Source organism: Octopus sinensis, linkage group LG2 (genome assembly GCF_006345805.1).
Source record: "Octopus sinensis linkage group LG2, ASM634580v1, whole genome shotgun sequence".
Lineage (NCBI taxonomy): Eukaryota > Metazoa > Mollusca > Cephalopoda > Octopoda > Octopodidae > Octopus > Octopus sinensis.
Genome location: NC_042998.1, coordinates 94,051,684 through 94,076,246, shown reverse-complemented (window position 1 = coordinate 94,076,246; position 24,563 = coordinate 94,051,684). Strand labels below are relative to the sequence as shown.

Below are 24,563 nucleotides of genomic sequence, written 5' to 3'. Positions count from 1 at the left end.
CCACTCTCCTTGCGGTGAGGAATAAGGTCCCGAGGATTAGGTCCGGTTCCTGATCATTTGTGGTTTTACCATTCGTTTACGGCATGAACTTACACTTGCATGGCTTAAGCTTTGAGACAAGCATATGACTACTGGCAGGATCAACCAGGTTGATCAACATATATATATATACATATTATATATATATATATATTATATATATATATATTATATATAATTATATATATATATATGTATGTGTGTCTGTGTTTGTCCCCCTAACATCACTTGACAACCGATGCTTGTGTGTTTACATCCCCGTAACTTAACAGTTTGCCAAAAGAGACCGATAGAATAAGTACTAGGCTTACAAAGAATAAGTCCTGGGGTCAATTTGCTCGATTGAAACAAGTAAAAGAGTAAAAGAGAGAATAAAGAGTAAACAGAAAATTCGTAATTATATTTCTTATCAGTCAACATCAAAACATTCTTACAGTTTTGTACTTTTAATGACATATATATATATCATAAGAGGAAAAATCAAACCCAAGGCAGAACAAGTATCTCAAAGTCATTTAGAACAATTTAGAGTAAAGCTGTTTCTGGGATAACCCAAGTGGTTGGTTAACATATCTGTGCCCTGGATATTCCATCATCTGAGACAAGGTATGGATATTTTATTCGGAGAAAATTTACAGTTTACAAGGAATAAAAGTCACTGTTTATAAGGAATAAACTAGAAGAATGAGTATTAAAATATTCTTCTAACTACTTTTACTCTTTATTCTTCCATTTTACTATTTTATTTTTTTATTCTATTCCTTATAAACTTTGAATTTTATTCCTTGTAAAATATAAATTTTCCCCGTCTAAAATATTCATACCTTGTCTCTGATGATGGAATACCCACTGCATGGATATACTAATCGACCACTTGGGTTATCTCAGAAACAGCTGTAAGACTTCAAATTCACCTTAGCCTAATTAAATTATTCTAAGTGACTTGAGATTTTGATTTTTTCTCTAATATGATATATACACGCTATAACGGAATCCTAACACAGATCCCTAGATCCAGCCTTAGCTGTTATCTTGGAACCTAATGGTTGACCAACTATAATATAGCACTTACCCAGCATACCTATTCATTTAGATCACAAGTGAGTTAAACTCCTCAGATCTTTATATATATATATATATATATATATATATATATATATATATATAATACATATATACATACATGCATACATACATCCATATATATACATATATACATACATGCATACATACATCCATACATATATACATATATACATACATGCATACATACATCCATACATATACATAGGCACAGGAGTGGCTATGTGGTAAGTAGCTTGCTTACCAACCACATGGTTCCGGGTTCATTCCCAGTACGTGGCACTTTGGGCAAGTGTTATCTACTGTAGCCTCGAGCTGACCAAAGCCTTGTGAGTGGATTTGGTAGACAGAAACTGAAAGAAGCACGTAGTATATATGTACATGTATATGTATATGTTTGTGTGTCTGTGTTCGTCCCCCCCCCCCAACATCGCTTGACAACTGATGGTGGTGTGCTTACGTCCCCTTAACTAAGCAGTTCAGCAAAAGTGACCATTAGAATAAGTACTAGGCTTACAAAGAATAAGTCCTGGGGTCGATTTGCTCAACTAAAGGCAGTGCTCCAGCATGGCCGCAGTCAAATGACTGAAACAAGTAAAAGAGTAAAAGAGAGAGAGTATAAATATATATATATATATATATAGAGAGAGAGAGAGAGAGAGAGAGGTGAGAGAGAGAGATTTATATGCATGTACATATGAATGCATCATCATGATTGTTAGATGATGATGATAATGATGATGATGGTTCATTTTGTGGAGAGGACAAAGTTAATTATTCTTGGACTAGAATGTGGCTGCTATTTATTTTGCCAATCCCAGAAAGATAAAGAGCAAGTTGAAGAAGAAGAAGAAGAAGAAGAAGAAGAAGAAGAAGAAGAAGAAGAAGAAGAAGAAGAAGAAGAAGAAGAAGAAGAAGAAGAAGAAGAAGAAAATGGGGTGGAGGAGGAGAAGGAGGAGGGGGGAACGAATGAGTGAATGAATGAAATTGGATTTCAATGGTTTGGAATAAATCTGTATCGTCTTTTCATTTCCCTGATACGAAAAAATAAAATCTTTTCGATAATTTCGTTTGATATATCTATTGTTATATCGTTCCACTCCTCACATTCTATAGAGTTAACATACAGCTGAGAACTTTACTACAGAGTTCATGTGTACTTCAACAATCGATAAGAATTTATTCTACCTCCCAAGAGGAATAATAGCTGAAGTAATGAAATTTTACGACAAACCTATAAAGGGAAACAACCCCTGCCTTCTTATTTAGCTGTAATAATAACGTTAACCCATTCATAGCGAATAATAACCATCTTTTAGTAGCGATGTATGCAGGTTTTAGGTTTTTAAACTAAGATTTTATACATTTTTCGAGTTAGATAGGAAGTGCCTTCTCAATAGTTCACCGTCTTCATGAGACTGTAGTAAATTATGATTTCTTATTCAGCTAAAAGGAAGAAACGACCTCTAAGCTGCACTAAAGTAAAATAAATTCATGTGCGGTTTTGATGGTAGTTGTGGATTTTGTTTTGTATATTTTGCTAATGTTTCCGAATTTACCAAATCGACGTTATGGAAGGCTAACAAAAGTACAAATGAAATGAGTATGTACATATGTGTATGAATGTATGTGTACGCTCGCGCGCACACACACACACACATAGAAGATGTTCGTGGATTTAGGAAATACATTTTTAGTTCTTCTTAGAGAAGTATATTAAATCGCTTTGAGAGCGCTCAACGTTTCAATAGGTAGTTGGTACTATGGCATGTTCTATGTAAATTAAGATGGACCTCAAATAGAGTGCATAAAAATATGGAATATTTAGCACAATGTACGTATGCGTATGTATTTATATTTTTATGTACCTTAAATCTTTGAGTATAGTCCGCCCTTGAGTATAATACGCAGGGGATTTTTAGGGCGGGGTGTACCTCTGAAACACATAAACTTTGTGTATAATACGCACTCCTTCTCTAACTTCAGTCGTGCGTAATTAAGCCAGCAGCACCCAGTCGAACAAACACTTCTGCGTATGCATAATACAATAATGGTGATGTTCTCAACTGGTATATGGGAATGTGGGAATGTAACTATGTTTGCAAATTGTTTTTGTTACATATTATTCTGTGTTCTGAATACTTTTACTTTTATAAATGTTGCTTACTGCAAGTTATGGATGATTCTTTTATGACTTCATTGCTATCAGGCTTAGCTTAAGGTATTTTCGTGCCCGACATCACGAAATGCGTCTGAATAAACATTGCCGGACAGCAAATACAGTCTCGGACATTGCTTAGAAAATATTTTTAATTTCTAACCTCATATATTGTACGCACTAGGGATTTTGACCTTTAAATTTTGGGGGAAAATGCGGATTATACTCGAGGATTTACGGTATATATGTAGTTTGATCAATAAATACCCAGACTGTTGCCATAGTAACGAAGCTAAGGCACGCAGAGTAAAGTCACTTGACACAGATTGACCTTGAAATTTGCTGTGCATGAGCACTAAGTTTTAACGTTTTGGCTTACTTCTGCTGTTTACAGCAGTGCTTGGAAGGAACATGTGTAGCATGTGATTGTTGTATTGACCATGATAGAGAAAGTTGAGCAGAGAATCTGCATCCAATTTTGCCAAAAGCTTGGTGATACTTGCTCAGAGGCCTATCTCTTAGATATTTAGAAATTTTATATATGTATATATATTGTTTCAAATTTGCGCGAATATGTATAGAATAATATATCAGTTGAATAAAGTTATGACATGGCCTGGTTTTCATGTTTTTTATAAAGGTATTTTAACTCTAAAAAATATTTTGTAATGCTCATAAAGTTAAATTAGCACTTTCATACATAGTGTAATCATCAGATTTCAAATGTGTTTAACTGAAAAGAGGTACTAAAGTTCTCGACAACTTTAGTACTTCTTAGAATGCTCCAACAAGCTGAATTTTTAGAATACCTTTTTGACCAATCTGCATGCCTCTTAAACATCACTGTTTTCCAGGTGTACTGATATTCTGTAACTTGCTTGTATTTATATGCTAGAGGTAATTCTTTAATCCACATCATTAACTGGTTGTTATATTATTGTTGTTATTTCCATTCAGAACAGGTATGAACATTTTGATAAACCGTTTTTCTTTTATCTTTCTTCCAACACCACATGTGTCATGTAGTTTGTGGAAAAGAAAATGTGAAAACCAGACCATGTGTTAACTTTATGCAACTGATATACATATATATATATATATATATATATATTTCTTTACTACCCACAAGGGGCTAAACACAGAGGGGACAAACAAGGACAGACAAAGAGATTAAGTCGATTATATCGACCCCAGTGTGTAACTGGTACTTAATTTATCGACCCCAAAAGGATGAAAGGCAAAGTCGACCTCGGCGGAATTTGAACTCGGAACGTAACGACAGACGAAATATGGCTACGAATTTCGCCCAGCGTGCTAATGTTTCTACCAGCTCGCCACCTATATATCATCATCATCATCATCATCGTTTAACGTCCGTTCTCCATGCTAGCATGGGTTGGACGGTTCGACCGGGGTTCTGGGAAGCCAGAAGGCTGCACCAGGCTCCAGTCTAATCTGGCAATGTTTCTACAGCTGGATGCCCTTCCTAACGCCATGTATGTATAAGAGTGTTTGAAGTGGTGTACAGATATTGTATATTGAGAAAAAGGAGGTAGTTAGAATTTTGGATTATTCTTTATTAGTACTTTCGTTCATTGTCGAACTTGTCAAGACAAAATCAAAATCAAAATGGTAAGAACAGACGAAATACTGCTAAGCATTTTGCCTGGCATGCTAATGTTTCTGCCAACTCACTGCCCTATATATTCACTCAAAAGGCATTGGCTGGCCCAGGGCTATAGTAGAAAACAAGATGCCTTGCAGAGGTACTGAATCCAAATGCATGTCGCTGCCAAGCAGGCTTGTTAACCACACAGCCACGATGCTGCCTTTTAAGAACAACTTTATGTCGGCCATATTCAAACTGTCCAGTTTCACACTTGACCAGTCACTGACCTTTATTTACTTTATTTAATTTAGTTCCATCTTTATATTCTTTTTATAAATTTATTTATATCTATTTATATATTTAATTAATTAAAGTGTTTCATCATTTTTTTGAGCATTTTCATATATATTTTTCTGTCTTTACATTGTGACCTCCCTTCCCCAACCTACCTTCCCACTTCTAATTCTGAATTTCTTTTCTGACCTTTGGACTAACTTATCAGATTTTTGCTAGCAGAAAAATAAAAATTTCTTTAATTGGAAATTTTAGGAAAATTGTGGTTCACACCTGAACACCACTCCTATTTAATGAAGCTTTCTGCCAGTTTTCTTATATAAACACTAAAATGAAATCTCTTCAATGGTTGAATAAGCCAGAAGGTAACATTTAAAGCATCAGTAGTCCTCATTAGTAAATGTTTTGTAGTTATTCTTAAACTTGCTTTAAAATCATAACCTTGATCCATCCAGCCATCCATCTATACATCTATCCATCCAACTATCCATCCATAAATACATAATGTACCAACAAATTAACACAAAAACCTATCAATACTTGATTCCATGAAGAAAGAGCAAAAGAAACTGATGTGGATTCTTCAAATCCAATTTATTAGTGGCATAGTGAAGATTTGTAAGACGTTCCAAAAATTTTCCCTCTGAGATTCTTTAGGTGAATCAATACACACACATGAGTGTATGCATCCACAGTTCAACCAACACACCTACTCAACCACATATTTACAAACACCAGGAACTCTTTCGACTCAAAAGTCTTGTCACTTTGTTGGCAAATAGTTTGAACTCTGTCAAGAAGAACTTAAATAAAGCTCAAAGAAAAACATATATACATAGTAACATACATACATGCAGTCATACACACACACACACACACACACACACACACACACACACACACACACACACACACACACACACACACACACACCACACACATACACTCACACATATACATATGAGGAGGTGCTGAAAAGTTCCTGGCTTTAAGGGTACCATGAAAGACCTGGTTGGAGGCACAACTTTCCAAGTTCTTTTACAGGGCTTAGAAAAACTGAAGGACTGCTGCAATAAGGGTGTGAATTTGGGAGGAGAATATGCTGAAGAAAATAATTGACTAATCCTCCTGTATTTTCTTTTACCCAAAGCCAGAAATATTTTCAGGCACCCCTCATGTATATATATATATATGCACCCAATGTAAGTTATGGACACATAAGAGTTGCAGCAAATTAAAGGGAAATTAACAGATAAGATAGCTTTCATGTGCGGCAGATGCACAGGGACAATAGACACCAGACACTCAGAAACAGATTCCATCACACTCCAGGAGAAACTAGAAGTAGTTGATAGTTTCCGCTACCTGGGTGACCAAGTTAGTAGCGCAGGTGGATGCACAGAGAGTATCACCACTAGAATACGAATAGCCTGGGCAAAGTTCAGAAAGCTCCTACCCCTACTGGCAACAAAAGGTCTCTCCCTCAGAGCAAAAGGTAGATTGTATGATGCATGTGTGCGAACTGCCATGCTTCATGGTAATGAAACATGGGCTGTGACTGCAGAAGACATGCGTAGACTTGAAAGAAATGAAGCTAGCATGATCCGCTGGATGTGTAGTGTCATGTGCACGCAAAACAGAGTGTAAGTATCCTGAGAGAAATGCTGGATATAAAAGCATCAATGTGGTGTGCAAGAGCGACGCTTGCGATGGTATGGTCATGTGCTGGCGATGGATGAAGAGAGATGTGAAAGAAGTGCCACTCCCAACAGTTGAAGGTATCAGGGGAGAGGTAGACCCAGGAAGACATGGGATGAAGTGGTCAGCATGACCTCAGAACATTGGGCCTCACTGAGGCAATGGCGAAGGACCGAGATCTCTGGAGATATGCTGTTACTACAAAGACCCGGGCTGCTTTCTGCAGCAATTCCACATACCCCTACCCATTCTAAGTACCCCGGATCCCCAAGTACCCTGGATCCCCAAGTACCCCGATCCCCAAAGTACCCCGGACCTCGTTGCCCCCGTGCCGCTGACACGTTAAAATGCTCGAACCGATCGTGACGATGCCGGACCTCCGCCCCTGTGCAGGTGGCACGTAAAAAGCACCCAATCCACTCACGAGTGGTTGCGTTAGAAGGGCATCCAGCCGTAGAAACTCTGCCAGATTCAGACTGGAGCCTGGAGCGCCCCTGGCTTCCCAGACCCGGTCGAACCGTCCAACCCATGCTAGCGCGGAAGCGACGTTTAACGATGATGATGATGATATATAACGGGAAGCTTTATGAAAATAGACAAAAGACGAAGGCAGGTGGAAAACAAACGAACAATTGTATTAGTATGGCGCTCAGGAAATATAAATAAAACAAGTCTTTAACGTTTCGAGCCTACGCTCTTGAACAGAAAGATACACAGAGAGAAAAAAAACACAGAAAAAAGGAGAGAAAAAAAAAAAAAAAGGCGTGCAGTAGCTAACGAATCAACATGGCGATCTGATTTCGGCCAGAGGTCAAAGATCAAACATGAGACGCAAGAGCGAAATAAGGGGAGATAATAGGGTTGATAATAGGGTTGATAATAGGGTTGAAGGACCAGCTAATAGTGCGTATGAGGGGTCTGGACGTGTGTATGTATAGGGTTGGTGTATGTATTAGTATGTATTAGTACGTATTAGTATGTATTAGTTGGTGTATGTATTAGTATGGCACATCATATATGATTGTGATGTGTAAAGTTGTGTGGTGTAGTGAGGAGAAGAGGGGGAGGGGGAGAAGAGGGGGAGGGGAGAAGAGGGGGGGAGAAGAGGGGGAGGGGAGAAGAGGGGGGAGGGGAGAAGAGAGGGGAGGGAAGGGGATGGGGAAGAAGAGGGGGAGAAGAGGGGGAAAGAGAGGATGGGGGAGAGAGAGGGAGGGGAGGAGAGGAGGAAAGAGGGAGAGGGGGAGAGAGAAGGGGAGTGAGGAGTGAGGGAGCAGAGGGAAGGGGAAGGGAAGGAGGGAGGGAGAAAGAGGGAAGAAGGGAAGGGGAGTAGGGGTGAAAGGATGAAGGACTGAAGAAGTAGGGGTCGGGGGGGAAAGGATAGGTGAGGAGGGGGAGAGGGGGTTAGATGAGGAGGGGGGAGAGTTGAGACCAAATATATATATCGGTTATAAAATGAGATAGGGGTTGAAAATTCAACCCACCATGGGATAACATATATCTAATAATGAGTATATATATATGTGTAGTATTATGAGTGTCTATGCACACGTTTTTATATTTTATATTTTTATATTTATATGTATAAAAAAAATTTTTTCACACTTATAATAAATTAAATTCTCTGAAGAGGCCGTGGGGCATCCTTGTTAATGTCTCATTTATACCTGCCTTATATGGCTTATAGGTTAAATGAGGCATACTTGCCCTTACGGCCGAAACAGCTGTCAGATATGATATAAATTATTATTATATTTTATATTTTATATTTCTATTCCTTGTCTAATTATATTTACAATATATTTGGTATAATGCCTTTGCTTTTATGTAATGGTGTAATAAAGTATTGATTGGGTATCATCTGATGGTTGATGTTTGATTGATTTAAAGTATGTTTCTCCATTTCTAATTTTGTAGTATATATATATATATATAATATATATATATATATGTAGAATTCTACATCGAGTGAAAGACGGGATGGACGCTTCGATTTTGTGTTGGTGCCCCACTCTGTCGTATGCGACTATGAGGATTTGCATCCCCAATGTAAAACTTATAATGTAATACATGTCCTATAGACACACATTATGCATTGTTATAAAATCGTCTAATAAAGGCCCGAAACATATGTACCGCTAAATCCTTGGCATCATGTTTTTATTTTGATTAATATATATATATATATATATACATATACATATATTCCTTATGCAGAGACTGACCACCTCTTGTACCTACACCTTAGATCAATCAAGGCACCTGATGTAGCTTTTTAAACCAGACAATGCATTGAAAAGAGACCCATATAAATTGCATATCTGCACCAAGAGCTGAAGTTAAGTTCTGATGTTAGTGGATCTTAAATTGTTTTTGAGATCTCCGTTAGATTTGCAGCCCTTATGGCATACACAGCATTGAAAGGTGTACACAGCTATATAGGCAGAATAGTTAGCGGAGGTTCGTTTTTCATGGGTCTGTAAATGTGATTTGGGCCCAGCAAAAGAATCTGGTGTTGGGTTTGCTCTCAATTCATATATATATACATACAGAGAGAGAGAGAGTTACATGAGTTGAAATGTTTTGCCTGAAAACTCAATACACCAGTCAGCCCAGGAATTGAAACCATGATCTCAGAATCATGAGTACAATGCCCTAACCACTAGGCCATATACATATACATATGTATTTACATGTGTATTTATGCATGAATTTATGTATGCAACATGTATATACATAATTATATATACATATGCATATATGTGTGTGTGTGTGCATGCATGTGTATATATATATATCATCGTTCGTTTAATGTTCGCTTTCCATGCTAGCATGGGTTGGACATATATATATATATATAGAGAGAGAGAGGGGTTGAACAAAATAATGGAAATAGCTAGCATCATAGCATCATAATTTTGAATTATCTATAAAACTGTCAAAAGTTTGTTTATTTTTATGTTTTTTGATTCATTATTAGTGTTGTTTAATATGTTTTGCTAAAATTATTGTTTCTTTTCAGATATCATCAGAAAAAGGTAATTAAAATTCATTAAAATGACAGATCTGTTGGACTTTCAAAGAGGCCAAATTGTTGGTGTTCATATGGCAGGCGCTAGCATAAGGAAAACGGTTGAAATATTTGGTGTATCAAGAAGTACTGTCTTGAAATCAATTTGATAAAGAGGGAGAAACCTCCTCATCAAAACAAAACTCTGGAAGAAAACCAAAACTTTCAGATAGGGACCGTTTGACTCTTACACAAATTGTTAGAAAGGGTCACAAAATTTACTGCTCCCAAAATTATTGCAGAGCTTAATGGCCACCTTGAGAACCCAGTTTCCACAAAAACTGTTTGCAGGGAGCTGTACAAAGCCAAATTTCATCAAAGTCTGCATTCAGAAAGCTACTACTTTCAAAACCAAACGTTGCAAATCGTTTAGAGTGATGTATACATATGGAGACAGCCAAAAGAAGCATTTGACCCACACTGTCTTCTTCCAACTGTTAAACATGGAGGAGGAACTGTGATGATCTGTAATCCAAGTGCAGGAGATAACTACCTCGTGAACAAATGGGACTACAAAGCCCTTAAAATCCTAAAATGCAATAAGGGAAGAAGTTGAGCTATAATTTGTTTCTTTCATGTAATTTTATATAAAGATTAATTTCTAAGACTCTGATTTATTTCTATTTTTGGTTTTCTGTCAATACCTTTCAACTGGTTCCAATGTCAATATTCTTTGCAGAAGTAAGGAAGTGAGCTGGAAGAATTGTTAGCACTATGGAATAAATACTTCGAGCTATTTGTCCCAGTTCTTTACATTCTGAGTTCAAATTGGGTCAAGGTCAACTTTGCCTTTTAAGGCAGTGAACTGGCAGAATCATTAACATGCCAGGCAAAATGCTTAGTGGCATTTCATCATGTTCTGAGTTCAAATTCTGCTGAAATTGACTTTTCGGGGTCAATAAAATAAGAACCAGTAAAGCACTGGGGTCAATGTAATTGACTTACCCACAACCCATGATGTTACTGGTCTTCTGCCAAAATGTGAAATTAATTTTCTTGGCAGAAGAGTGCAGTGTGGAGTTGATGGATTTTACCTCAGTTAATTTATAACATTTACCATATCACATGATTATGTCGTTAAGAAGCTGCATTAGCAACCATGTGATTTGGGGTGCAATTCCACTGAATGGTACATTGGGCAAGTGTCTACTACCATAGCCCAGGGCCAACCTAGTCAGTGAATTTGGTAGACAGAATCTATGTAGAACTCCATCATGTGTGTGTGTTTACGTGTATGTATGTGTGTGTGTGTGTGTGTGTGGTGTGTGTGTGTGTGTGTGTGTGTGTATTTGTTTTCCCACCAACACCACCACTAGACAACCAGTGTTGATTTGTTCATGTCCCTGTAACTTAGAAGTTTGGCAAGAGGAAACTTACCTAAGCAGTGCTCCAGCATGGCTGTATTCCAATGTCTGAAACATGATAAAAAATTCTTGGATGCTAAGGAGATTCGACTTTGGTGGGTTTTGAACTGGGAATAATCATACATGTCATGCAGCTTTCTACATTTTTTGCTGTTGTCTTTCTTGAAATTTAATATTGATTTCTTTATGCAGACTGGACATAAGACTCCAGATTCAAAAGTGTTGGAAAGAAATAGCTCCCTGTCTAAATGTATACAGGGAGGTAGTTCTCCCTTTTCCTTTTCTTTCTTCTAAATTGAAGTTTTAGGCTAGAACAATCCTCCTCCTCCTCCTCCACCACCACCACCTCCTCCTCCTCCACCACCTCCTCCTCTTCACCACCACCACTACCACCACCACCACCACCACCACCACCATCATCATCATCACTACTATTTAACATCTGTATTCCGGATGAAGGCTATCTGCCACTGCATGGCACTTTGGGCAAGTGTCTTCTACTATAGCCTCAGGCTGACCAAAGCCTTGTGAGTGGATTTGGTAGACAGAAACTGAAAGAAGCCCGTTGTATATATGTGTATGTGTGTGTGTGTGTTCCCCACAACATTGCTTGACAACCGATGCTGGTGTTTTTACGTCCCTGTAATTTAGCAGTTCGGCAAAAGAGACTGATAGAATAAGTGCTAGGCTTACAAAGAATAAGTCCTGCAGTTACTTTGCTCAGCTAAAGGCGGTGCTCTAGCCTGGCCGCAGTCAAATGACTGAAACAAGTAAAAGAATAAAAGAATATACATATGTATGTATATATATATATAATATGGTAACTGAAAGAAAGATGGAAAACATGAGAATTTTTATGAATCACAACAATTGTTTCGACACATCTAGTATTGATCCATCATGGGCAGGATACTTAACAACTGGATTAGGAGCATCTGACTGTACAGATGTGTCTCTTCAGAAGATAAATCGATATAACTTGTTAAAATAACAGTTCCGCAATGTATCTTATCATTTCATGTAAAGAAAAGCTGCAAATTAAAGGCTATAGCTTCATTTATATAGAAGATCAATAATAAAATAATGGATGCAAAACAGAAATGAACACGTAATATAGCAAGAAATGTATAAAAAATAACTATTAATGGATATGGATGTATAAACACCCTTGTGAAAGTTGTATGGCACATGTACACTCGCTCATACAAGCATCCATGAAGATGTAAGCACATGCACATGTGTGGTTTGGTGCACATACATTCACATAGTGAGTTAAATAGCTACTTGGTGTTTATAAGAATGGGGAGGTTAAAGCCAAACATAGTTCATCCATACCTTAAAGTAAATTATGTTAACAGTTATGATAATTCATTCCCACTGAATTGTGTGAAAGTACATTTATACGCATTGGAAGTTCTATTAATGATCTTGTTGGTCCACAGAATAGACAGGGATTCCTTGGAGCAAGGTTGGCATCTCCTGGAAATGATATTATATGGTTTTATGGTGCCTTACTATGGACCAAGTTATGTTATACTTAATTTTATCTTCCTTCAGTTGCCACAAAATTGGCAAAAGATGTTGAATGTCTCTTATTGATTTTCTTGAAGCTGGCAACATGGTTGCGATTATGATTCTTGAATGAATCAGCAGTTTGCCCAATGTAAACATACAGCCCTCACCTTGTGTGCATGGTACATTTATATACAAAATTTGTACTCATACACAGGGTCATTAATGGGCATTTTGATTTTTCTCTGCATAAGCATTTATTATATTTATTTGTATATGTGTGTGTGTCTGTGTGTATAGATATAGATATATATACACACACATATGTGTGTGTGTGTATGTATGTATATATATTGAAAAAAGAAAACACATACAATACTCATTTATTTTTATCAAGAAAATTAAAAGTTATGATAAAAATATTATAGTTATGATAAATGTATTGCTATGATTAATGACACTGAAAATATCAAAAATGAGGCTAACTAATTTAATGTGCTAAAAATTTTAATGAATTAAGTATTATAACATTGATGTGATACTTACTGCATACCTTCCATTGTACCTCACTGTGTGTGTATATATACTCTTTACTCTTTTACTCTTTTACTTGTTTCAGTCATTTGACTGCGGCCATGCTGGAGCACCGCCTTTAGTCGAGCAAATCGACCCCGGGACTTATTCTTTGTAAGCCCAGTACTTATTCTATCGGTCTCTTTTGCCGAACCGCTAAGTGACGGGGACGTAAACACACCAGCATCGGTTGTCAAGCAATGCTAGGGAGACAAACACACACACAACATTACACACACTTATATATATATACATATATACGACAGGCTTCTTTCAGTTTCCGTCTACCAAATCCACTCACAAGGCTTTGGTCAAGCCCGAGGCTATAGCAGAAGACACTTGCCCAAGATGCCACGCAGTGGGACTGAACCCAGAACCATGTGGTTGGTTGCAAGCTACTTACCACACAGCCAATATGTATGTAGACGGAAACTGAAAGAATTGTCGTATATATATGTATATATATATAAGTGTGTGTATATGTGTGTGTCTGTGTTGTGTCTCCCTACATTGCTTTACGATGCTGGTGTGTTTACGTCCGTCACTTAGCGGTTCGGCAAAAGCGATAGAATAAGTACTCTTACAAAGAAGTCCCCGGGTCGATTGCTCGACTAAAGGCGGTGCTCCAGCATGGCGCAGTCAAATGACTGAAACAGTAAAAAGTAAAGAGTAAAGAGTATATATACACACACAGTGGGTACAATGAAGGTATGCAGTAAGTATCACATCAATGTTATATACTTAATTCATTAAAATTTTTAGCACATTAAATTAGTTTCCTCATTTTTGATATTTCAGTGTCATTAATCATAGCAATACATTTATCATACTATAATATTTTTATTGTAACTTTTAATTTTTCTTGATAAATAAATGAGTATTGTATGTGTTTCTTTTTCAATATATTACATACATACACACACCACATATGTGTGTGTATATATTATCTATATCTATACACATGTATGTATTAATGTATATGTACACATACACATGAAGGCATGTATCTGTGTGTGTGTGTGTGATAAAAAGAAATCCAGACAATTTTTTGAAAAGTGACATTTTGATCCCCCTGGAGTGACCAGCTGGATTTGCCATTTCTAAAAGCCAAGAAACATTTACTATTGAAAGACTGACCAGCTGCAAAGATGTCAACACATTTTTCTTCTTTCTCTCGTCCTTCTTCCTTTCATTCTCTTTTCCATTGACACTTCTTTCAGATACAAAAGCGCATGCACACATACACACACACATGCACTCTCTCTCACTTTCTCGCCATTCTTCACCCTCTTGTACTATCTTATATCTCTCTCCACCCCAACAAACTCAATAATACTATAAAAAGAGACAAAATTCCTGAAAAAGTTCAATCTGACGTGTCCACTAGAATAGACGCAAGCGCTAATATACTTTTTAAAAAAAGCATGTGACATATTAACAAATATCTGTAAATATAAAACCATCCAGATTTCTGAGTACCTAATTTCTTCTAATATATAATACCTGTACATCATCTCGAAACCTTCTAATATATATATATACATATATATATATATATATATATATATATATATATATATATATATGCACACACACATATATATATATATATAATATATATATATATATTATATATATATATAATATATATATATATATGCACACACACATATATATATATATATATATATATATATATAGTCATATATACTCATATATATCAGGTCATCCCATAAGTTCTTTCCAAATTTTGAATAAAGAAAACAAGTGATCAAATGTCATATTTAATTGAAATTTAATCATCAATGTACTTTCCTTGATTATCTATGACTTCCTTCTGTCTATTTACAAGCTTTTTAATCCCATCAATGTAAAACTCTTTTGGTTTCAAAGCGAAGAACTCTGAAATGTCAGTTTCAACCTCCTCCTGGCTTGCGAACGTTATGTCCCCGAAATGATTCTGTAAACTACAAAACAAATGGTAGTCTAAAGGAGCAAGATCGGGAGAATAAGGTGGACGAGGAGTTTTTTCCCAACCAAGCTCTTCGATCTTCTGTGGTGTGATTTTACAGTGTGGAGTCATGCATTGTTCTGATGAAACATCACTTCTTTTTGATTCTCTAAAGTGGGTCTTTTTTTCTTCAAAGCTTGGTTCAAACACTAATAGACTTGAGCATTGATTGTTGCATTAGGTGGTAACAATTCAAAGTGAATTACTCCTTTGCAATCCCACCAGATAGAGAGAAGAACCTTTTTCTCGTGAAGTTCTCTTCTCGGTTGTGGTTGAGCTTTTTCCCTTTTACCTAGTCACTGTTTAAGACATTTAACATTTCGAGAGAAGATCCATTTTACATCACCAGTCAGAAGTCTATCCAAAAAGGGTGAAATGAGTTCACAAGAATGGAGAGAAGAGCAGATGTCAACTCAGGATTTGCGGTTGCTTTTGGACAATTCATGAAGCACCCATTTTCCAAGTTTAGGAACCTTTCCAAGTTGTTGAAGATGACGATGAACAGTTGTATGGTTTGAACTAAGCTTTATTGCCAATTCTTCAACTAATAATGCAGTATTTTCTTCAAGTAATGCCTCAAAGAGCTTATCATCAAACCCAACTGGACGTCCTGTTCAATTTCCTCTTCAAGGCTGAAATCTCCACTTCTGAATTTTGCAAACCATCTTCTGCAAGTTCTTTTATTCAAGCATTCTTTCCCATAAACTAAGTGTATGTTTCGAGTCACTTCAGCAGCAGAGTTTCCTTTTTTGTATTTATAAAGCATTATGTGCCTCAAATGCTCTTTGGATATTTCCATGTTAGAAAAAGTTTTAATCAAAGAAATTTTAATTCTATTATTCTGTAAAATAATATTTGATTAGTTTAAATATACACAAATGCATAAAAAATAATTTTTAATTCCATTAAACATACTAAAATACTATTAAATTTCATTCAATTTTAAAAAAGGCAAAATCGGACAGAACTTATGGGATAACCTGATATATGAGTGTACGTATATATGTTTATGTGTGTGTATAGGCCCAGAACAAGTCGAAACGTGTTGTATCCAATAACGTTTATTACACATTCCATCACCTATTTTATTAATACTGTTACCCCAACCACCACTACAAAGTCCCTGCAGTAAATCTACGGATAACAACAGGTAATCAAAACTGTGGCGGTGCTTTACTCATCATCCATTTATACATTTTGTACACTTTCTCCATTATATATATATATATATCTTTATATATATATATACACATACATGTGTATTTATGTGTCTGTGTATGCGTGTGCATATGTGTGTTTTTGTGTTTGTGTGTGTGCATGTGTATGTGTGTGCGCATGTGTCTGCATGTATGTGTGTGTGTGCATGTGTGTGTGTATGTAATATCAAGTAACCCAAAATATTTCCAAATCATTTCTGAGATTATAGAATTAGAGCATCACGTCGTCATCATCGTTGTCGTGCCAGCCATTGATGAATTGTCCGAAAGCAACTACAAATCCTGAGTTGACATCTGCTCTTCTCCCCATTCTCGTGAACTCATTTCACCCTTTTTGGATAGACTTCTGACTGGTGATGTAAAATGGATCTTCTCTCGAAATGTTAAACGTCTTAAACAGTGACTTGGTAAAAGGGAAAAAGCTCAACCACAACCGAGAAGAGAACTTCACGAGAAAAAGGTTCTTCTCTCTATCTGGTGGGATTGCAAAGGAGTAATACAGGCACCACTATCATAGCCCGTTCTACTGCCACTACTGGCATTGGCATCATCGTTGTTACCATTGTCTGAATCATCATTGTTATCATCATCATCATCGCTGTCATTGTTATCATCATCACACTTTTGACATCATTTTCTTCATGCTAGCATGAAATTGTTGAGAAATTTTTGAGACAATGTTTTACAGCTGGATGCCCACCTTCATGCTAACTCATTCAGTTGCCTTTTCTGACACAAAGTTATCAGCTGGAGGACCTCTGCTAAACAACCGGATATGAAGATTCAGTACAATGAATATTCATTTAACGACTTTGCTGCTCATCCATAAAAAACATAAAGTCAAAAGTGAAATGCCATAAAATTTTATCATTTGTCTATCATAATTCTCAAATCATCATCATTTAAAGTCTGTATGCATTGGGTGATATGATATGCGTGAGAAGACCTGTTTAGTCAAGTAAAACCAAAATTGTAGCTGTGGCCAGTGCCCCCCTGACTGGCTCCTATGCCGGTGGTATGTAAAAGACACCATCCGAATGTGGCTGATGCCTGTGGTCCCTGACTGGCTCCCATGCCAATGACACGTAAAAGTCACTAACCTAACGTGATTGATGCCAGGCCCCTGTGCTGGTGGCACATAAAAAGCACCCACTACACTCTCGAAGAGGATGGCATCAGGAAATGCATCCAGCTGTAGAAACATTGCCAGATCAGATTGGAGGCTGGTGTAGCCTTCTGGCTTGCCAGTCCTCAGTCAAACTATCCAACCCATTCCAGCATGGAAAGTGGGCATTAAACGATGATGATGATGATAATGATGATGTTCCATTGTGGCATGAGTTTGATAATTCAACAGGATCCAATGAGTCTGAGCACTATATCATGCTTCATTGTCTGCTTTGGTATCTTTTCTGTGGTTGGATGTCCTTCGTAATGCCAACCATGTTGTGTGTACTGGGTGCATATTTTTTGTACCATCAGCACTACTGAGGTTGCCATACAGCTCACAGAACTGTGGGAATTAGCTTTTTATTAGGGGGACAATATGGTTAAAGTATGAGAGAAAGGTAGAGAGCATTGGGTAATTAGGGATTCATCATATCTTACCTGAGTTTTCCAAAGAAGATATAGGTAAAAATTTCACCAGCATGTTAGCTTTAGAAACAAAAATATAAGAATGGATATAAGTGAACCAATGTTACAATTAGATTTGTTGTAGAGATCTGATAAATTACAATTACAATACTCATACATAGCGTTCTGTTTGATTTTGTTTAATTTTGTGACAGAGATGTTAGTTTGGCTGAGAAAATGCTTTGCAATATTTGTTACAGTACTTTAAGCTCTGAGTTCAAATCTTGTTATGGTCAGTCATGTAAATCTATGACCTGGGGCCAAATGTGTAATTTTAACCAAAATGGTTTGCAATTTCCAGTCATTTCCTTGTGATGCTGGTTAAATAACTGGGATGTTAAACTACTGAATAACCAACAGAGAGAGTGGATTGGGATAATTATATTGTGTCATTAGTATTGCATTATGTTTGTGATCAAGGCATTTAACTTTTAAATGATCTAGCTCAACTAATTGGAAACAGGCACTGCAGGTTAGGAGCATCTTGACAATGTAAGTAGCAACAAGTATTTTAATTACTATAAAAATAACAAATGGTGTTCAGCTCCTAATGTAGCTCTGCAGAAACAACTCCACTGCTCAGACCAGAAATGGTCAGTTGTCTCAGACTTACTTTGGAAACTTTGCTAAAGTGTTAAAATCCTCATGCAAAAACATCTCATAACTATATGGAATATGGAAATCTTTCTTGATTTATTTACTACCATCAGTTCATTGTTCATTTATAAACATAAATTCCAGAGATGTACTTGCATAGCAAGTGACCTGATCTGAGATCGTGTGCTTGAACGAAAACAGCATGGAAGGTGTTTATAAGCCATTTACAAACATACAAAAACTATCAGATTCACTCCAGCATTTAAATTTAATTTGCCAAAATATTTTCACTGCTTTGAGACCACAATCTGTTCACTGACAAAAACCCTGTGCTGCATTTTGTCAGTGAACAGGTTGCGGTCTCAAAGAGACGAAAATATTTTGGCAAATTAAATTTAAATGTTGAAGTGAATCTAATGGTTTTTAAATGGCTTATAAACATCTTCCATGTTGCAAACATAAATTCATTTTTTATATAAGGCACTGGTTCATTGCTTACTTCTGAAATTGTTTACTGTATTTTCTTAGCATAGTATATAGCATAAACATATAGTAAACGTTCAAACATTATTATTGTCTTTCCAAATCCGGATACATTTCACATGGAATTTTTTGTCCTCCAAGCTTATCTTGGTATATAAGTCAACTTAACTTTGCGTTTGGCTGTAAATTTTTGTCAGAAAAATTTGACTTTTATGCCAGAAAATGCTATATTTACTCTCATTGATTTGTTGTTCATTTAAAAACATAAGTTATTTGTTCATTTGTGGCACTGTTTACTTCTTGCATTCATTCATTGCTTATTTACTCCAACTTCTTCATTGTTCGTTTATCAACATGAGTTCATCGTTTATATATATAGTATTGGTTCACTGGTTATTTTTATAGATAGTTGAGCATTTATCTTACCATTGATTCAATGTTTATTGATTCCACTCTGATGATATTTCTTATTTATACCATTGGTTCATTGTTTATTCATATGATTAGTTCATTCTTTATTTATAATATTGATTCAATATCTATTTACTTTATTGTTTCACATTTATTTACACAATTCATTTATTATTTACATAAACGGTTCATTGCTTATTTATGCCATTAGTTCAATATTTATCTACGAGTTGCTTTTGTGTATTCTCTTCCCTCACTGCTCCATTACTAATTTATTTCAATTTTTTATTCAATCAATTAATTATATATATTTTCTTTTAAAAAATCAATTTCTTTCATTATTGCTTGCTTTATTATACACCTTATTGATTTTTATCATTCGCTATATTTCTTTTTCATGTTTGTATTGATAATTTTATTGCTTATTTTTAATAATAGTTTTATTGGTTTATCTTAATCATATATGATTTATAGCTTACCTCATTAGTTGTTTTATGGGTAATTTTATGTGAAAATTATTTAACTAATTTATAATTTATTGCTTACTTTATGCGGTTTATTCAATTTATTTACTCTCCTCTTTAGTATTCACCTGATATGATTTTTTTTTTTGCTTATTTGTTATTTTATCCAACATTTTTCAACACATGCCACTTTTAATTCACTTGATATCTCAACTTTTTACCACAATACACATACACACATACATTCATATCTATCTATCTATCTATCTATCTATCTATCTATCTATCTATCTATCTATCTATCTATCTATATCTATCTATCTATCTATCTATCTATCTATCTATCTATCTATCTATCTATCTATCTATCTATCTATCTCTCCCTCTCTCTCTCCCTCTCTTTATATATATATATATATATATATATATATATATATATATATATATATATAGGGAGAATTCACAAAAACAAAACAAAAGACAAAGACAGGTGGTGTAGACAACAAACAGATGTATTAGTATAACGATCAGGAAGTGAAAAAGTCTTTTACGTTTCGAGCCTATGCTCTTCCACAGAAAGGAACATTGAAAGATATGAGAGAAAATAAAGAATGTGCAATATATATATATATATATGCGGTACTCTCTCCCTTTGCTTTAACCTCTTCAATCTTTCTCCCTCCCACTCCTCCTCTCTCTTCGCCGCGTGTCCCCCTCCTCCTTCCCTCTTCCTTGCCTATAAAACAAAATTCCTTTACACGTGGTTCCCACTATTGAAAAGACTGCCTCCACGCGCTGCTACTACACTTTCGTCCTTGCCAGCAAAAGGCTTCTTCGTTCGTCCCCTTGTGTGGTTGATTTCCTGTATAGTATTCTTGTTATTTTCTCGTTTTGTAACTAATTGTACTTTTTGTACATGTATTTTTATTTTTGCAGTTTTATTGTTTGTCTATGCCAGAAAAAAGGCTTTTTCGTTCGTCCTCTTGTGTTTGTTTTTGTACATGTATTTTAATTTTGCAGTCGTATTGTTACGTCTTGTTTGTGTTCGTACTCATTTTGCCCCGCTGCTTGAAATTTTATTTTAATTCTCTCGCAGGAAGGCCTATTGGATTAGTGTTCTGTTATGCCTTCGAAACATGCCTGACTCCTCTAGCGACAGCTGATGATGGGGGTTTTGTCCTTGTGTAGCTCGTCCTGTATTTGTTTTTCGTTTTCTTGTTTTTCGTTTTCCGTTTTCTTGTTTTTTGTTTTTTGGCTTTTTCCGTTTCTACGTCTTATTGTGATGTCCTGTACTCCCGTATAATTATTTATATATGCATGTATATATACATGTAGATGTAGGTACGTACATATATGTTTGTATGTATGCATATATTTTTATTATCTCCTATATATATATATATATATATATATATATATATATATATCAGAGACTTGCCATCTAGGTAGGCAGTACCTACTTTGAATAAAATAAATCGATAGCAACATTTTCCTTTTATGGCAAAATATTCACCTAATTCAATAAAATTATGAAGGTTACTCCGATTATTATGCATAAAATGCAAAATGTTATATTTTTTGTAGATTTGGGAGGCAAAATTCGCCCCTCCTTTCAATCTCAGTGTTAAAGCTACACATAGAACTGCTGTAGTACACATGCTGCATACATTCCTACTACAACGTTTTCTTTATGTGCTATAAAGGCAGTAGTAAATCTGTCTTCAACTCAGTCATGCAGTCGTGCTTCACTTATTTTTTGTGTGTTTTACTACATAAATGTCACCAACTGCCTACCCTGAGTAATTAATGATGGCATGTGCCTGACGTGTAGTGTAATATATGGAACCATAGAGTCCTGTGACTATTGCAGAAAGCTGCTCTAGTGAACTCGGCTAGCAGACCACATAGTAATCTAATATAGAGAGTTCTCTGTAGCTGAAATCCAGGAGATTCAATCAATGAAATTATTTCCTGAGGAATATATAAACCATAAAAAGTCAGGAGGTATGAGAGGTGAATGTATTTATTTAACCACTTACCATCCTTGAGAAGACGGCTGTTTTACAGCCTTTATCATATAATAATTTCAGTATACAAGGTACATTCCAAAAAAGTATCCATCTTTATTTTTTCCCTCCAAAATTAATTGTGTGGGCAAAATCCTTTTCATAGGAGGTAATGCCACTCTTTCTGCCCATGCATGAAAATTTTCATACCGGTAGGCTGCATCAGTTCTTGGCTGTTATGCCTAGAGTACATCATTAGCTTTTCATTTGGTGTTTCAATGTGCAAAACTCAAAGGAATAACATATCTTACCTGAAAAAAAAGTAAGGGCTGCCATCAGGAAAGGGACATTCAGCTGTGGAATAGTATTTTAAGTGTCCTCCAACCATATAAGGGTGGAAAAGCTGGTCATAAAAAGAAAGATGATTATGATGGTGAAAATGATGATGATACTGATGATGACGACGATGATGATGATGATGATGATGATGATGATGATGATGATGATGATGAAGATGATGACAGTAATGATGACGATGACGATGACGATGATGATATCCTTTTCTACTCTAGGTACAAGGCCCAAAATTTTGGGGGAGGGTGCCAGTTAATTAGATTGACACCAGTATGCAACTGGTACTTAATTTATTGACCCTGAAAGGATGACAGGCAAAGTCAACGTCAGCAGAATTTGAACTTAGAACGTAAAGACAGACAAAATACTGCTGAGCATTTCTCTCAGAGTGCTAACGTTTCTGCCAGACAGCGATGATAATGATGATGACAATAATGATGATGATAATAATGAAAACAATGATGATGATGATGATGATGATGATGATGATGACGATGATGAGAAGGATGGTAATGATGAGGAGGATGGCAATGATGAGGAGGATGGCAATGATAAGGAGGATGGCAATGATGACAATGATGATGACGATGCAAAAATCCTGAAAAAAATAATAACTAATTTATTACACATTTAAAAATGCTCGTTTCATACATTTATTTTCATTATTATACTCAACATTGTAATGTATTCCTTCCCTCCACACACACACACACACATATACACTCACACATATGCACACACACTGTCGTAAATTATCATATTCAAACATTTTAATATTTTCCTGTGCAAATTTATGGTGGTTTGAAGGATTCAGTTATTTATATCTGTACATATATAACACTTTTGTTTTTGTCAGTTTATGCCAGGTATTCCAACAGATTTGGCTCCTAGGTTATAATGATTCACCAACCAGAAACATGAAATTGATGTGATGCTGAAGAGAAGAATAAAAGCAAAAAAGTGAAAAAAAAGAAGAAAAAAAAAGCAAATATTAGTATAACCAAACACAGTAGTTCCTGCTCTTGAGATCTTTGCTAGTAAAAATGATAGTGATGATTAGCATTCTATGAAATGGATTAACAATACACGCTACACTTAGAAATCTTCAATAACTTTCTTATTGTACATATATAGAAATATCAGCTTGCTACTTCATCAGATGACTAAATAATATTTTGTTTCTTTTACTCAGTGATATTTTGAAATTACAAATATCAATAGTAGTATTGATGTTTATTTGGATATTTAAAAAAAAAAAATCAATCGTTATTGTAGATGCAAAATTGTGTAGTGGTAGTCATAGAAAGTAGATATGGAAAACAATGTGTGTTAACATTGTAAATTAAGTGGATTTAAATAACATCTTATAAAATAACTGTAAGTACAAAACCATAGGAGTACAAAGTACACTTGCGAGAGAATATGACTTGCTAGTACTCTTTTATTCATTTGATTGCGACCATGGTGGAGTACCGCCTTTAGTTGAGCATATCAACCCCAGGAGTTATTCTTTGTAAGCCTAGTACTTATTCTATCAGTCTCTTTTGCCGAACCGCTAGATTATAGGAACGTAAACACACCAGCATAAGTTATCAAGCAATGTTGGAGGGACAACACACAAACACATACACACATATATATATATATATATATATATATATATATATATAATATATATATATATATATATAAATATAATGTGATCAAGTGGCCAACCAGACTATATATATATATATATATACAATTGGCTTCTTTCAGTTTCCGTCTACCAAATCCACTTATAAGGCTTTGGTCGGCCTGAGGCTATAGCAGAAGACACTTGCCCAAGGTGTTACACAGTGGGACTGAACCTGGAACCATGTTGTTGGGGAGCAAGCTTCTTACTACATAGCTACTCCTGTGATATTAATAAAGTACATTCTTTCTATGCTGCACCCCTGAAATACCATCTTGTACACCCTGCTTGGGACCTCTGAGTGAGAAGAATA

At 35.7% G+C, this 24,563-nt stretch overlaps 2 long non-coding RNA genes across 3 annotated transcripts; one reads left to right on the top strand and one right to left on the bottom strand.

The window, feature by feature from the left end:
* Positions 1-56: 56 nt before the first annotated feature.
* LOC118762298 lies at positions 57-24,199 on the bottom strand. Its single transcript, XR_004998051.1, has 3 exons — positions 24,188-24,199; positions 6,117-6,128; positions 57-131 (listed from the first exon to the last, which is right to left on the bottom strand). It is a non-coding gene; the product is annotated as an uncharacterized LOC118762298 (long non-coding RNA).
* LOC118762297 lies at positions 76-18,430 on the top strand. 2 transcript variants are annotated; one of them, XR_004998050.1, is made up of 3 exons: positions 76-148; positions 1,884-1,891; positions 18,418-18,430. It is a non-coding gene; the product is annotated as an uncharacterized LOC118762297 (long non-coding RNA). The 2 variants fall into 2 exon arrangements; XR_004998049.1 differs by lacking the exons at positions 1,884-1,891; positions 18,418-18,430 and adding exons at positions 2,270-2,276; positions 7,040-7,050 and having other exon boundaries at positions 86-148.
* Positions 24,200-24,563: the final 364 nt, after the last annotated feature.